Genomic DNA, 13122 nt, shown 5'->3' on the forward strand with positions numbered 1-13122 from the left:
TTAATCTCTCTTTTGAGCTCTAGAAATTCTTCTCTACCAGCTTATTGGATGTTTCATGCATATCATCAGCATCTTTAATACATTCAGAAACAAACCTGGTTATCTCCCTCCCCTCTTTCTGCCTCTGCCCAGCTTATACTTGTGTCCCTTGCTGATCACTCACTTTCAAAAATTTGGCAGAGCTGCGCATTCCCAGTTCTTTATACTTAGAGGGATGCTTCATTTGTCACACTGCGGGCTTGCTGTGGCTTTCTGCCCTTGGAGGGAGTCTAGATGTGATTACCCTTTCATTCATCTAGAATGAAAAATTTGCTAGTGAAACTGGAGGTAAGTGTTGCTTTCAGGAGGTGATTTTTGAGTGTGCTTAAATAAACCCTTCCATTTGTTGCTCCCAAATGTAGGGCCTCATCTGCCTGGTGCATCTGTGATCTCTGAAAGACTCTGAACTAGTTTGCTGTAGATCCTGGAGACAAGAGGCTTAGCTACTGCCTCTTTGCAGTCTGTGTTTCATCCTTCTTTTGAAATAGGTGGGTTTTTGACTCTACTCTTACATCTCAGCGCAACTCTTTTGGTTTCTAGCATTTGAGTCATGCATGAGTGGAGGGAGTATATCATTCTGATTTACTTTAATAATTTTCTGTCTATTTTCACACTTGTAGTCAGTGTAAACCATTTCTGATATCCCTCGAACACTTGTGTCTTCAGGACACTTTTGTCTTTTTTTTAAAAACCCCGCTTATAGGATAAGTGATGAATATTTCTTTGTGTGGTCCGTCAAAGATGGTATATTTAGGAAACCTATAGATGCAGTGCCCTCCCCTCACTGCCCAGTTTCAGGCCCAGCTTGTGTGACTGACTCTTTTGTGACTCAGTCATGAATAGTCAGTGCTGTGGCTGGTCCTTGTCTGGACCCAGTATGAGCACATCCTCAGACCTGCCATGTAGGGGCCACACCTAAAACAAACAGCCTTCTGTGGAAAGGGCCTTCTCGGAGTTCAGAGCTACCGTGAAAAGGGAGGACACCAGTGGAGAAATCTTTTCCTCAGCCATTTGAAATGGATGAACTGCACATAGGCCTACACTCACATTCTGTTGGAAGCTTTTAAATAGATAATTCTAGAAAGTCATTCTGTACTTGACAACTGTATGTGATGAAAAGTCACTCTTTTCCCCAGTTCATGTAAGTAATATACCATCCAAAGATTATATTCAATTAATGAATATCTATTGAGTATTTCATTCTAATTGAGAAAATGAAGACTTCACAGGGAAAGATAGCTGACAATGTAAAGTAGGTTTCAAAAGGGCCTAAGATAGAGCTTGGTGTTTAAAAGCATAAGGGTTTGGAGTCAGGTCTGGATTTTGATCTTGGTTCTGACATATATTGTGATGTGACGTAGGCAGGCTACTTTAACCTTTCTAGTTCCCGGTTTTCCCTATAAAGCTTTCTTTGTAGGCTTGTTGTAGGAGTGAAATGAAGTAATACCTGAATCATGCCGCTTGAACTATGAGTGATTTACCTAGAGTGTCAAACTAAAACAGCCTGTACATGTATCATGGTGCTAAGGGCAACCTAATTAACATGGCACACTGGATGCAGGGATAGAGTGCTAGGGCTCCTAAAATTTTTCATGACTCAGGGATGAGTGATCCCAGAAGCTGGAATCAGTATTGAGATTCTTGGTAAAAGCAAAATGACTTTTTTTGGCTGTGGGAATAAGGGGAAAGTGAGGGACAAAAGGGAAGCCAGGACTCAGATTAGCAGACACATCACTGCAGCAGAAGAGTTCTCCAGCCACCCTACAAGAAGATTTATTTTCCAGATGCCTACGATTAAGTGGAGGTGATGGGGTAGTAAAATGATGACAGTGCATGATCAGGTTAAGGTATGCAAAAGATAAAGGAAAGGAAGCAAAGATTAATGGACTGGACAGTCAGAGAAGCCTTCTTCTAAGTGGAGATACAAGTTAAATCTTAAAGAAAAAACCAGTAGCCCTAGAAAAAGAATAGTCTGCTAAGCAGTGGAAAAAGCATGTAAGAAATAAAAGCATGAGAACGACACACAACTTGATTCTCTAAGATGGTATTTTTTCAGTGGAGTTCTATTTTTCCTAGGACCTACCCTGTTTTTTTTTTTTTTAAGATTTATTTATTTATGCATACAAGAACTGGGGGTACAGGCCAGAAGTATAGGGGTGGTGGTGGTGAGAGGATTCACCAGAGAAAGAGTGAGGAACAGAACAGGTGTATTGACTAAAATACAATGCTGAGGGGAGCAGCAGGTGAGACAGGAGAGGTCTGCTGCATCACGTGGGCTAGCTCCCTGGCCTGGGATGGAACTCACGCTGCAGTGGCTGCAGATAGCTCCATAGCGCTGACACTTAAACCCCTTGTGCCACCAGGGAGGCCTCTAAAACTGTTCTTGACTCTTACACCCATAGTACCTGTATCATCTGCTTGGCTAGCAGCAAGCCAGATTTCTTCTTGTAGAAACTATTCTTGATATCGTGTCTAAAAATCCTGACCATGAAGCATTAAGAATAGTGACATTAGTTCCAATTCTGATCTGGCTTCTCAGATTTCCACTAGACTGGTTCTACAGCAAGTGCTCTGTCAGACGGGGAGTTCCCCATCCCACTCACGTATATTTACACTGAAATAAATTGCTCTCTCTAGCTGTATAGTGAGAACCTCCTCATACAATAGATGGTTTAAAAGGCAGCCTCTTGTTCGACCTTAGTAGAAAGATTAATGGATACCAAAGACTTGAGTTTCAGTGGCTCTCAAATATAATTTATCATCAGAATCGCTTGAGGAATTCTTAATGCAGTGTCCCAGGCCCTACTACTAGAAATTGTAAGGTAGAGCCTGGGTTTTTATTTAAAAAAAAAAAAAAAAAGGAAGCAAAATCCCACGAAAGACTGATCATCAGCCAGACCTGGGAACCTTGGTTGAGAGGACAGCCACCGGGCTAGCCATTGACCATCGCTGCTGAGGCTCTGACCAGTCCTATTCTTTTTCTTGAGAAAAAGCTAAAAGAATGACTAGTCATTCTGAGCACGTCTCTCAAGTGGAAGTGATGAATGCCACCTTGGAGTGACAGCAACTTTGCAACTTGTGGGCAGAGCAGTGAAACCAGTTCGCAGAGAGACAAAAGCAGCACACGTGCAAAGCTCCCCAGATGAATCAGAGCAGAGATGTCCTGTGTAGTTTCCAGCTCCTTTCTGAAACCCACTACACTCCTGTCTTTGCTTCTATGAGATGTGCCTTTATCCTTATAATAAATCACTCTCTCTGGCTAATGGCAGCACAAGTTGGTTTCTGTTACTTGTAATTAAAGAACCCAACTACTAGGAGCCAAACTAAAATAGCTTCTCTAAAGAACAATCAAGGCATACACTTTAAACACACTGTGGTATGAAATATTAACTTTCTTCCCAAACAAGTCTGGAAATGGGTTCAGGGGAGGAAAAAACAAAACAGTCTTACTCTTGAGTAGTTTATTCAACTATTAACTTGGTACAGGGAGTACTCCTCTATGAAAAAGGAAAGAAAGTGTATTGGCTGGAAGCAATGAAAGGAGGCAATGGAAGCCACACACGAGCAAGCAGGGCCCAGATGGACCTCCCTGAGGGAAAAGGAAATGCAGCCAATTGTGTGGCACTGATGATTACTGAGGCCGAGCCGACCTCAGTTACGCTGATTCAGTCTGCACCTTCTCCCTCTCCCACTCTGAGTCAGCCTGAAGCTGGCACAAGTCTCTAAACTGGACTGAGATTTTTGACCCATTGGGTTGAAACAATCAACACTGTCCAAGAAACAAATAGAGCCCAGCTGTTCTCAGAAGGGAAAACAGGCGAGCTACTCTTTCCCTGCAACCCCTGCCAAACCAGGATGCCCTCAGGGGCTTCCTGCATTGGGCACTTAAATGCTGTTCTACTCTTGATCAGAAAACACATTCAAGTCTACTTAGTCACAACCACATACACCTACAAACCAAATGGACATCCAGCCAGCCAGGCGACTGGGAATTTATAGCTGTGTCCTCTGGATGGGTCGCTGAGCTCAGTCAGTGACCGCTTCACTAATAAGCTTGAGGCCACAGAAGCCACTGGGGCCAAGCATCTCTCCTCAGCTGGGACCTGTGGCCACAGCATGGCCTCAACCAGATGCCTGCCACTAGAGGAGAGATTAGAGATGGGCCATAGAAGTGCTGAGGCAGAAAAAGTCAACCCTAACAGTAAACTTGGATCTGTAATGCCTTCATGTCCCTAATTATGGTCCTCATGATTTTCCAGACTCCTAAGGGTTTTTCAGAATGCCCTGAAAAAGGAGAGTGGGGTCTGAGTTTCTCCCCACCCTTGGCTGCTGACAGAGCAGTTCTGCCTTTATTTATTCTTTGGGATTCTCATCATTTCGTTTGCAGAATGGATTCATAACTTGTATTGTGTTAGCTCATACTGAATGTGTGGGGGCCTGCATGCAGGCAGGCACATGCATATCAAAGCTGTGCTTGGTATTTTAGATGCCTTAGCTTGATTCCTTTAAACAAGTCCAAGAGCTCGATTTTATTATTATTTACATTAGATTTGAGGAAGTAAAGTCAAGTATTTTGTCCAATACCACAAAGCTAGAATGTCGGAAGGTAAGGAAGGTAAGGAACCCAGCTCACTCTGACTCGGAAGCTGTGACTGACATTGTGCTCGAGAAGGATTACAGGGCAACTCCTGAGGGAGGAAAGTAAGAAGTCCGCCTTGCACTAAAGTAATCACTCGCAATCCTACCTGTACATTGGAATCCCCTACGAAGTTATAAAGGTTGCAGAGGCTCTGCCTCCAAGGATACTGACTTACTAGATCTGGGAGCAGCCTAGGAAGGAATTTTTTTTTGTTTAATAACTAAGGACCACTAATAAACAGTGATAGGAATTTAATCATTGAAGTTACATGGCAACATGATTTGAGGGTGTCAAAGGGAACTTGCTCATGGCAAATTACTCAGCTGATGGTATAAAAAAATGTACTTTAAGAAAGAGAAAGAAGGCCTCCCTGGTGGTGCAGCAGTTGAGCGCTGGGTTGCGAAGCTGCCCGCAGCCTCTGCAGCGCCGGTTCGATCCCCGGCTGCTCCCCGGCCACCGGAGGAGGGTCCCACATGGCGTGCAGACCTCTCCTGCCGCCCGCTGCTCCCCTCAGCAGTGTACTTCAGTCTGCCTGCGCTGCTCCCCGCTCTGGCTCTGGTGAATTCTCTTACCCTCCCGCGCTTCTGACTGAACCCAGTGCTTGTATAAATAAATAAATAAATAAATCTTTAAAAAAAGAAAAAGAAAGAAAGAGAAAGAAACAAAACTCCTGGATAGTTCTAGGGCAAGATGGAGAAAACTTTCCTCCTTCTCTCCCACAACTCAGCTCTGAAGTTGTGTGTATGTGGTCATCACTTACTTGGGGCTTACAGAGAGAACAGCTAACCTGTGGAGTAGACAGGAAATGGCATGAGAAACCCCATTCTGTCTTTTAAGTGTGCAGGCCAGGACTGGAATAGAATGAGGTGAGTGAGGCCTCGGGTCCAGAATTTAAGGGGACTCAAAACATCAGAAACTCAGTCATCACAATCAATAATGTTTGAGAACGTGCAATGTCATGCAGAAAACATCCATGGTGAACAAAATGTCAAGAATTTAACTACAAACAAGGGCCTACTGGGTTGGGACTGGGATGAGGTGAGTGGACGAGTCTTGGAATTTTAGGATTGGGTCTCCTGTCTCTAAAGTGGAGATTTTTGCATTAATTTTGATTTCCAAAACTATTGCATTAAAGAATTATTTTCCTTAAATTTTGTGCCCCACCATGAGTTCCAGTAAATATTCCCTCAAGAGGAGCAAACAACATTTTTGTTTTGTTTTTTTTTAAACTTGTTCAGATCCTTCAGCATTGAGGGAGGGGCCTATCACAAAAGCATCAGAAGAACATTTGCCCTCTAGAGGCCTGATGGAACTTCCTGCCTCAAAGTGAAGACGTTGATGGAGAAATAATCTTGTGGTTCAGAGCAGCAGGTGGGAAAAGAGGAAGGATGGGGGGGCCACCCATGGCTCAGTTCAGCCTGTGTAGGGCCAGCAGCCTCTGTCAGGAAGGTCAGCCTTGGATTTCTCTTCTCTGTTGATTCATCAGCCTGAACCTGACAACACAAATCCTAACTGCTACCTTGGTAAGTTAACCTGTTTGACTTTCAGTTTTGTTTCACTTTTTCTATAAAATAGAGCTAATGATATATTTCTCACAGGAATGTTTTCAGGATGAATGAGGTCATTTATATAAAGTATTTTTTGCATACTATTTGGCACATTCTAAATGCTAAAAATAAGCCATTATTATGTGCTTATTCCATTTTATACATCTGTGTAAAGGTCTACCATATCTCAGTCCACTTTGGAACATTTCACTGATCACTGATAACTCACTAGAGGGTAGGCCAAATCTGTCAGTTTTGTTGCTTGTTAGTAAATTTAGGAAAAGTCACTAAAATAGATTGAGACTGGAAAAGGAACCTGGATTCTGGTCTCAGGTTGAGTACTCACCGTGTGAACTCAGGTATACCTCTTCACATCTCTGGGCCTCTTTATTTCTTTGTCATAATGAGCCATAATGAATCTAGTAGTATTATCTTTCCTGTTGCTTTTCTGTTGTGGGGATCAAAGAGATAATAGTGCAGAAGTGACTCACAGGTGCACACTGATAGAAACAATCTTTATGAAGTTGAAATATTTTAAGTGAGCTCATTTCTCAGGTTGATTCACCTGATTCTGACACTGAACTTCAATAACACTTAGATTCTTTATTCGGGACTTTTTAAAATTATTATTATTATTTACTTATGTAGTCCCCATAGAATTTCCTACCCCAATGCACCCGTGCACCATCACCACAGTCCCCTGTGCTCCTCCCTTCCTCCCTCTGATCCCTCTCCCTCCTCCTCCCCTGTAGGATGTCTCTGGTTTATAATTGTCTGTCTGTTTTTGTTTTGTTGAGTTTTGTACTGTTATTATTTTTTCCCCTGATGTCTTATTTGGTTCCCCTATATTTCTCCTATAAGTGAAGCCATCCGAAATTTTTCTTTTTCCTTCTGACTTATTTCACTGAGCATAATTTCTTCTAGCTCCATCAAGAAGATGTGTTATATATACATGATGGAATACTATTCAGCAATCAAAAAAGATAAGCTCATGCAATTTATTCAGAACTTTAAAGCAATAGCAGAAAGGATTACTTGAGAGTAACAAAGTTGGACTATGGAATGAACTAAATTTTATTTGCTAAACTTTTACTTCAAATAGAACAGAAATTATTTCCAGTGTGAATGCTTTTACTTTCACATAGGGAACTGAGGGTACATTAAGAAACATGAAGGAGAAACACATCCCTGCTTATCCCGCCCTCAACTACTTCTTGTGTTGTCCTGAGTTTGTATATTTTGATAAGTGTCCCATGTAATAACACACCCCCCATGAGGATGTGTTTGAATAATCATTTCTATTTCTCAAATCTCATGTACTAATTTGTGAGAATTTCTGGTCTTTTTTGACTCCAGTTGCTCAGAATCCAAACTTTATTTTTTTAATATAATTTATCATATATATATATATATATATATATATTACATCATTGTTCATTTTTGTACAGTGTTTGCTTTCTCCTCTCAGGGGTAGTCCCCATGGAATTCCCACCACCAATTCACCTGTGCACCATCACCATAGTCTTCTGTGCTTTTCCCTCCCCTGTTTTGATCCCTCTTCCTCCCTCTCCCCTGCAGAATGTCTCTGATTTATAGTTACCTGCTGTTTTTTTTTTGTTGTTGTTGTTATTATTATTATTTCCCCTGATCCCTTATTCGGTTGCCTTATATTCCTCCTATAAGTGAAACCATTCGATATTTTTCTTTTTCCTTATTTCACTGAACATAATCCCTCCTAGCTCCATCCACATTGCTGTGAATGGCATGAATTAATCAGAATCCAGACTTTAAATGCAGAGTCATTCCCCAACTATTGTTGGAGAGTGAGCATGGTGTAATGACTAAGAACAGGGGCTCTGGAGCCATACTATTGCTAAGTGACCTCCCTCTGTTAAATGGGGGTGCAATAATCACCTTGCTGTTGTAGGGTTGTAGAAAGAAATAGGAGTATATGTATAAAGTCCTTAAAATAGTGTCTAGCAAATACTAATTACTCAATAAATGTTAACCATTACTGTGGTGATCTCTATTCTTGTTAGCTAATACATTGCTCAGTGTAATTCTGAAAGTTGAAGTTTGATCTATGGGGCAAAGTCTCTGAATTCCACCTATCACCTGTTTCACCTTCTGGCAAGTTTCTTTTCCCTCCATTTCTTTGCTTTCGTCCTCTCTTAATGGCAGCAATGGAAGGATTTTATAGAAAGACTAATTCCAGAAAGTCTTTTACTCCACAATATTGAACATCTCCTCTTCCCTCTCAACCGACCCACTGCTTGTAGCCACTGAGAATTCTGTCATCTTGCAGCCCTATGTCCATTGTGGATGGTCTGCAACAGCACTTGGTATTATATAGAATAAAGTTCTGATAAAAATCACTGAAGTTTGATTGGTATCATTGACATTCAGTTGTCTGTGCTATTTATTAAAGCTAATTCATATTTTTAAAAATGAAGTGATTCATGCTCTTATCTAAAAACAATTCTAAGGTGTATTTGATAAGGAGAGAAATAGAGGTTGCTGTAAAGTTCTGGTTTATCAGAATATGGGCATTTTAGGTTAGCTGATGACAGGGTGGTCATCGTAGATAATCATAGATCACAGTTATGGAAAAAAAGATTTATCCACAAACATGGAGCACCTGTTGTGTAGTAGCTGCTGATGGAGGCTCCTGGGTTTATAAACAAGATAGGTCATGCACCTGCCCCTGGATTTTGTATGTAGCCAGTCAGATGTGCTGTCCTCAATGATATGGCTTGTTCTGAAGAACAGTGTCACAGCAACATATTTCATGCTGAGTTAGGCATTTCTTTGATTTATAAAATTAGAAAATAATAAGCTAGGATCCTTATCTTGTTGTCTTTTGTTTTTCACGTAAGAGGCAAATAAAACTCTACTTATGATTTGCACAGATGCACATTGGAAGATTGGAATTATTAATTAAAATAGACTATCAAAGGAAAAATCTAATAAAGAACTTGTGATATAAAATAGGAGTTAAAAAAATCACTATTATCCCATTACCCTAAGATTGTTAGTCCTTGATTCCTGTTTTGGATTGGAAATAAATGTTTACAAGTATATACAATTTAAGAAATGACAGGCACTTTGTCATAGGATCTCCTGTGATCTTCACAGTTGTTCTGCGAGCACCGTCTATAGTCTTAGTGGAAACAAAGTCTCTGAGAGACTGACGCTTGGCCAGGCTCACAGAATTACGATACTGGTGGAAGAACCAGGATCTAGCCTAGAGTCCTTAACTTCAAACTCAGAATTCTTAGTAGATGCAGGAGACCTTTTTCTTGTGTTTGATTTCCTGTTGCTGCTGTAACAAATTACTACAAGCTAGTGGTTTAAAACAACATAAATTTATTACATTGCAGTTTTGAAAGGCAGAAGTCCCAATGAGTCTTGCTGAGTTAAACTCAAGGTGTTAGTGGATTGTATTTCTTCTGGAGGTGCTAAAAAAAATGTTTCTTTATTATTGATATGTCTATCAATAATAAAATAGGTAAATTGTGGTCATACACTGGCATGTACAGGTATACAAATGAATGCGCTACACATATAAATAATAACATGGCCTGTATAACATACTCAAATGTGATACTGAGTGAAATTAGCTAGTCACAAAAGACTACATGGTATGTGACTGATAATGTGAAATTAAAAGAAAAATGCAAAAAACTCCACAAAAAACTAATTCAACTAATCAATCAGTTCAGTAAAGTGGCAGGATACAAAATCAACACGCAAAAGTCAGTAGCCTTCCTATACACAAAAAATAAATCTGAAGAAGAAGAAATAAAAAAAAATCCCTTTTATTATCGAAACAAAAAAAAATCAAATACTTGGGAATAAATCTAACAAAAGAGGTAAAGGACCTATACAAAGAAAACTATAAAACACTGTTAAAAGAAATAGAAGAAGACACAAAGAAATGGAAAGACATCCCCTGCTCATGGATTGGAAGAATAAACATTATTAAAATGACCATCCTACCAAAAGCAATATACAGATTCAATGCTATTCCAATAAAAATGTCAATGTCATTCTTCAAAGAAATAGAACAATTATTGATGAAATTCATATGGAATCACCAAAAACCCCAAATAGCCAAAGCTTTCCTGAAAAAAAAAAGAAGGGAATGGAGGCATCACACTCCCAGACTTCAAACTATACTACAAAGCCATAATCATCAAAACTTCATGGTATTGGAACAAGAACAGACACACAGACCAATGGAATCAAATAGAAAAATCCAGAAAAAAACCCACAGATTGATGGTCAACTGATCTTTGACAAAGGAGCAAAGAATATGCACTGGAGCAAAGAAAGTTTGTTCAATAAATGGTGCTGGGAAAACTGGGTCGCTACATGCAAAAGAATGAAGCTTGACTACTACCTAACACCATGCACAAAAACCAACTCAAAATGGATTAAAGAACTAGACATAAGACCTGAAACCATAAAATTCATAGGAGGAAATATAGGCGAAACACTATGTGATATGCACATCAAAGACATCTGTACAGACACATCACCCAAAGCAGTGATAGTGAAGGCAAAGATAAACAGCTGGGACTACATCAAATTAAAGAGCTTCTGCACAGCAAAAGAGACAATAACAAAAACAAAGAGAAACCCCACTGACTGGGAGAACATTTTTGCACACAACACCAATGATAAAGGACTGATCACAACAATCTACAAAGAGCTGATGAGACTCAACAAAAACAAAGAAAATAATTCAGTCAAAAAGTGGGCAGAAGAGCTAAAAAGAAACTTCTCTGAAGAGGAAATACAAATGGCCAACAGGCATATGAAAAAATGTTCAACATCACTTGTAATCAGGGAAATGCAAATCAAAACTACAATGAGATGCCATCTTACACCAGTGAGAATGGCACATATTAAAAAAACTAGCAACAACAAATGTTGGTGAGGTTGTGGAGAAAAAGTAACTCTCCTGCACTGTTGGTGGGAGTGCAAACTGGTCCAACCACTATGGAGAGCTGTGTGGAGCTTTCTGGACCTACTAAACATAGAGCTTCCATATGATCCAGCAATTCTCCTCCTAGGTATTTACCCAAAGGACACAGAAACATCCATTCCAAAGAACACCTGCACGCCTATATTTATAGCAGCACTATTTACAATAGCTAAGCTTTGGAAACAACCCAAATGCCCAAAAATAGATGACTGGATCAAGAAGAGGTGGTACTTATACACCATGGAATATTACTCAGCATTCAAAAAAGATAAACACATGCAATTTGCAGCAACATGGATGGAGTTGGAAGGGATCATGCTCAGCGAAATAAGCCAGAAAGAAAAAGAAAAATACCAGATGGTCTCACTCATAGCAGGAATCTAGAAAACTTAAATAAGGGACCAGGAAAAAGAATAACTATAAGAAAGAAAATATCAAAATCAACAAACAATTATAAACCAGAGACACTCTATGGGAGGGTGGGGGGCTGGGAAAGGAGGGATTGGGATCAAAATAAAGGGGTTGTAATTGTATGGGGAATATACAAATAAAATTTAAATTAAAAAAATTAAAGAAATAAAAGAGAAATGCAATACCAAACTATACTGTTGAGGGATCTATCCTTAGGTGAAATAGAAAAGAAAAGCATTAAGAAAAAGGAGGCATAGTGGAGAAATGTGGTGAAAGATGTTTGGAGTAAGTTGAGTGAGTTTTGGTGTATTGGAAATTCTTTTTTATGACCTGGGTGGTGGTTATGTAGATATTTACCTTGAGCTAATCATTGTGCCATATATATTTTAGTTTCGAAAAAATCTTTTTTTGGTATGCTCCATTTCACAATTTAAAAATTAAAAAAAAAATCAAAATGTTCAAGACTAAAAGGGAAACCAGAACTCATTAGGTAGCTTCCAATAACCTAGGGTGATATTGGAACAATTAAGCACTAAATTTAACTTATGGTTCAAAGGGGCCAATGCAAAAAGGAATCATGTTTTGCTGTGTAGTTCTTACTGTCTGACAAAAATAAACATGCATATTTACCTTGCCTGGAAAGACAAATATTTCTCAGCTCTAAATCTGGGCAGAATATTATGCTTATTATATAAGTGATAAGAGCAATATATTCAGTAGCAGATTTTCTGAAGACCACAAAATATTCCTCTCAAACAGCCATTTCTTATCTGAATTCTTGAAAAAATCAGACATCATGACATTAAATCATAACTCTGTGAAGGCATTTCTAAGTTGACACCGTCCTGTTGCTTTCTAGGGCAAGGGCATACCAGTGCTATAGAGGAGCTAAAAGAATTCCAGCTGTTTCTTGAGTGCAACCTGATGTATCTTTTGTATGTACCCTCACAGAGAAGTAAGTGGCTATACCCATCAGTGTCCCAGGCCAACTCACCCTTGGTGGAGGATTTCCTCAGACCCCTATCTTGGCCCTATTTTTTCCCCATGGTTCCACTGTTTCATTTCTTGACCTTGGTCTTGACTTGGTCTTGACCAAACTTTCTACTCTGACTATACCTGAATCCAGCTTAAGATTGGGGCTAAGGATCCCAAAAAGTCACTGCTTCTGCAATACTGTGGTGAGTGCAATGGATGCAGTGTCTTCTTATGCCTCTCTGCCTTCTCCAAGAGACTGTGTCTTTATCCCCTCCCCAAACTGTGCAGCCCAGCACAATGGTTGAAAGCATGGACTTTGGGTTCAGGCCTGGGTTTGACTCCTAGGCCTACTTTAGATGTATTTTAGATTATTTCTGCCTATGGAGAATGGAGATAATTGTATTACTTGCCTTACTACATGTACGTTAGGACACAAAAAGTGAAGGATAGTAGAGCATGATGGTTGAAAGCATGAACTCAGGCACCATACTACACATCACAGCTCTACCACATGCTAGCCA

At 39.8% G+C, this 13122-nt stretch overlaps 1 long non-coding RNA gene across 1 annotated transcript; it reads left to right on the forward strand.

Annotated features, from left to right (window-relative positions):
- Nucleotides 1-933: 933 nt before the first annotated feature.
- LOC129146768 (uncharacterized) lies at nt 934-12521 on the forward strand. The gene is made up of 3 exons (XR_008553966.1): nt 934-1180; nt 5917-6201; nt 12486-12521. It is a non-coding gene; the product is annotated as an uncharacterized LOC129146768 (long non-coding RNA).
- Nucleotides 12522-13122: the final 601 nt, after the last annotated feature.

The sequence above is a fragment of the Talpa occidentalis genome, unplaced genomic scaffold, assembly GCF_014898055.3.
Source record: "Talpa occidentalis isolate TD23 unplaced genomic scaffold, MPIMG_talOcc4v2.1 talOcc4.4, whole genome shotgun sequence".
Lineage (NCBI taxonomy): Eukaryota > Metazoa > Chordata > Mammalia > Eulipotyphla > Talpidae > Talpa > Talpa occidentalis.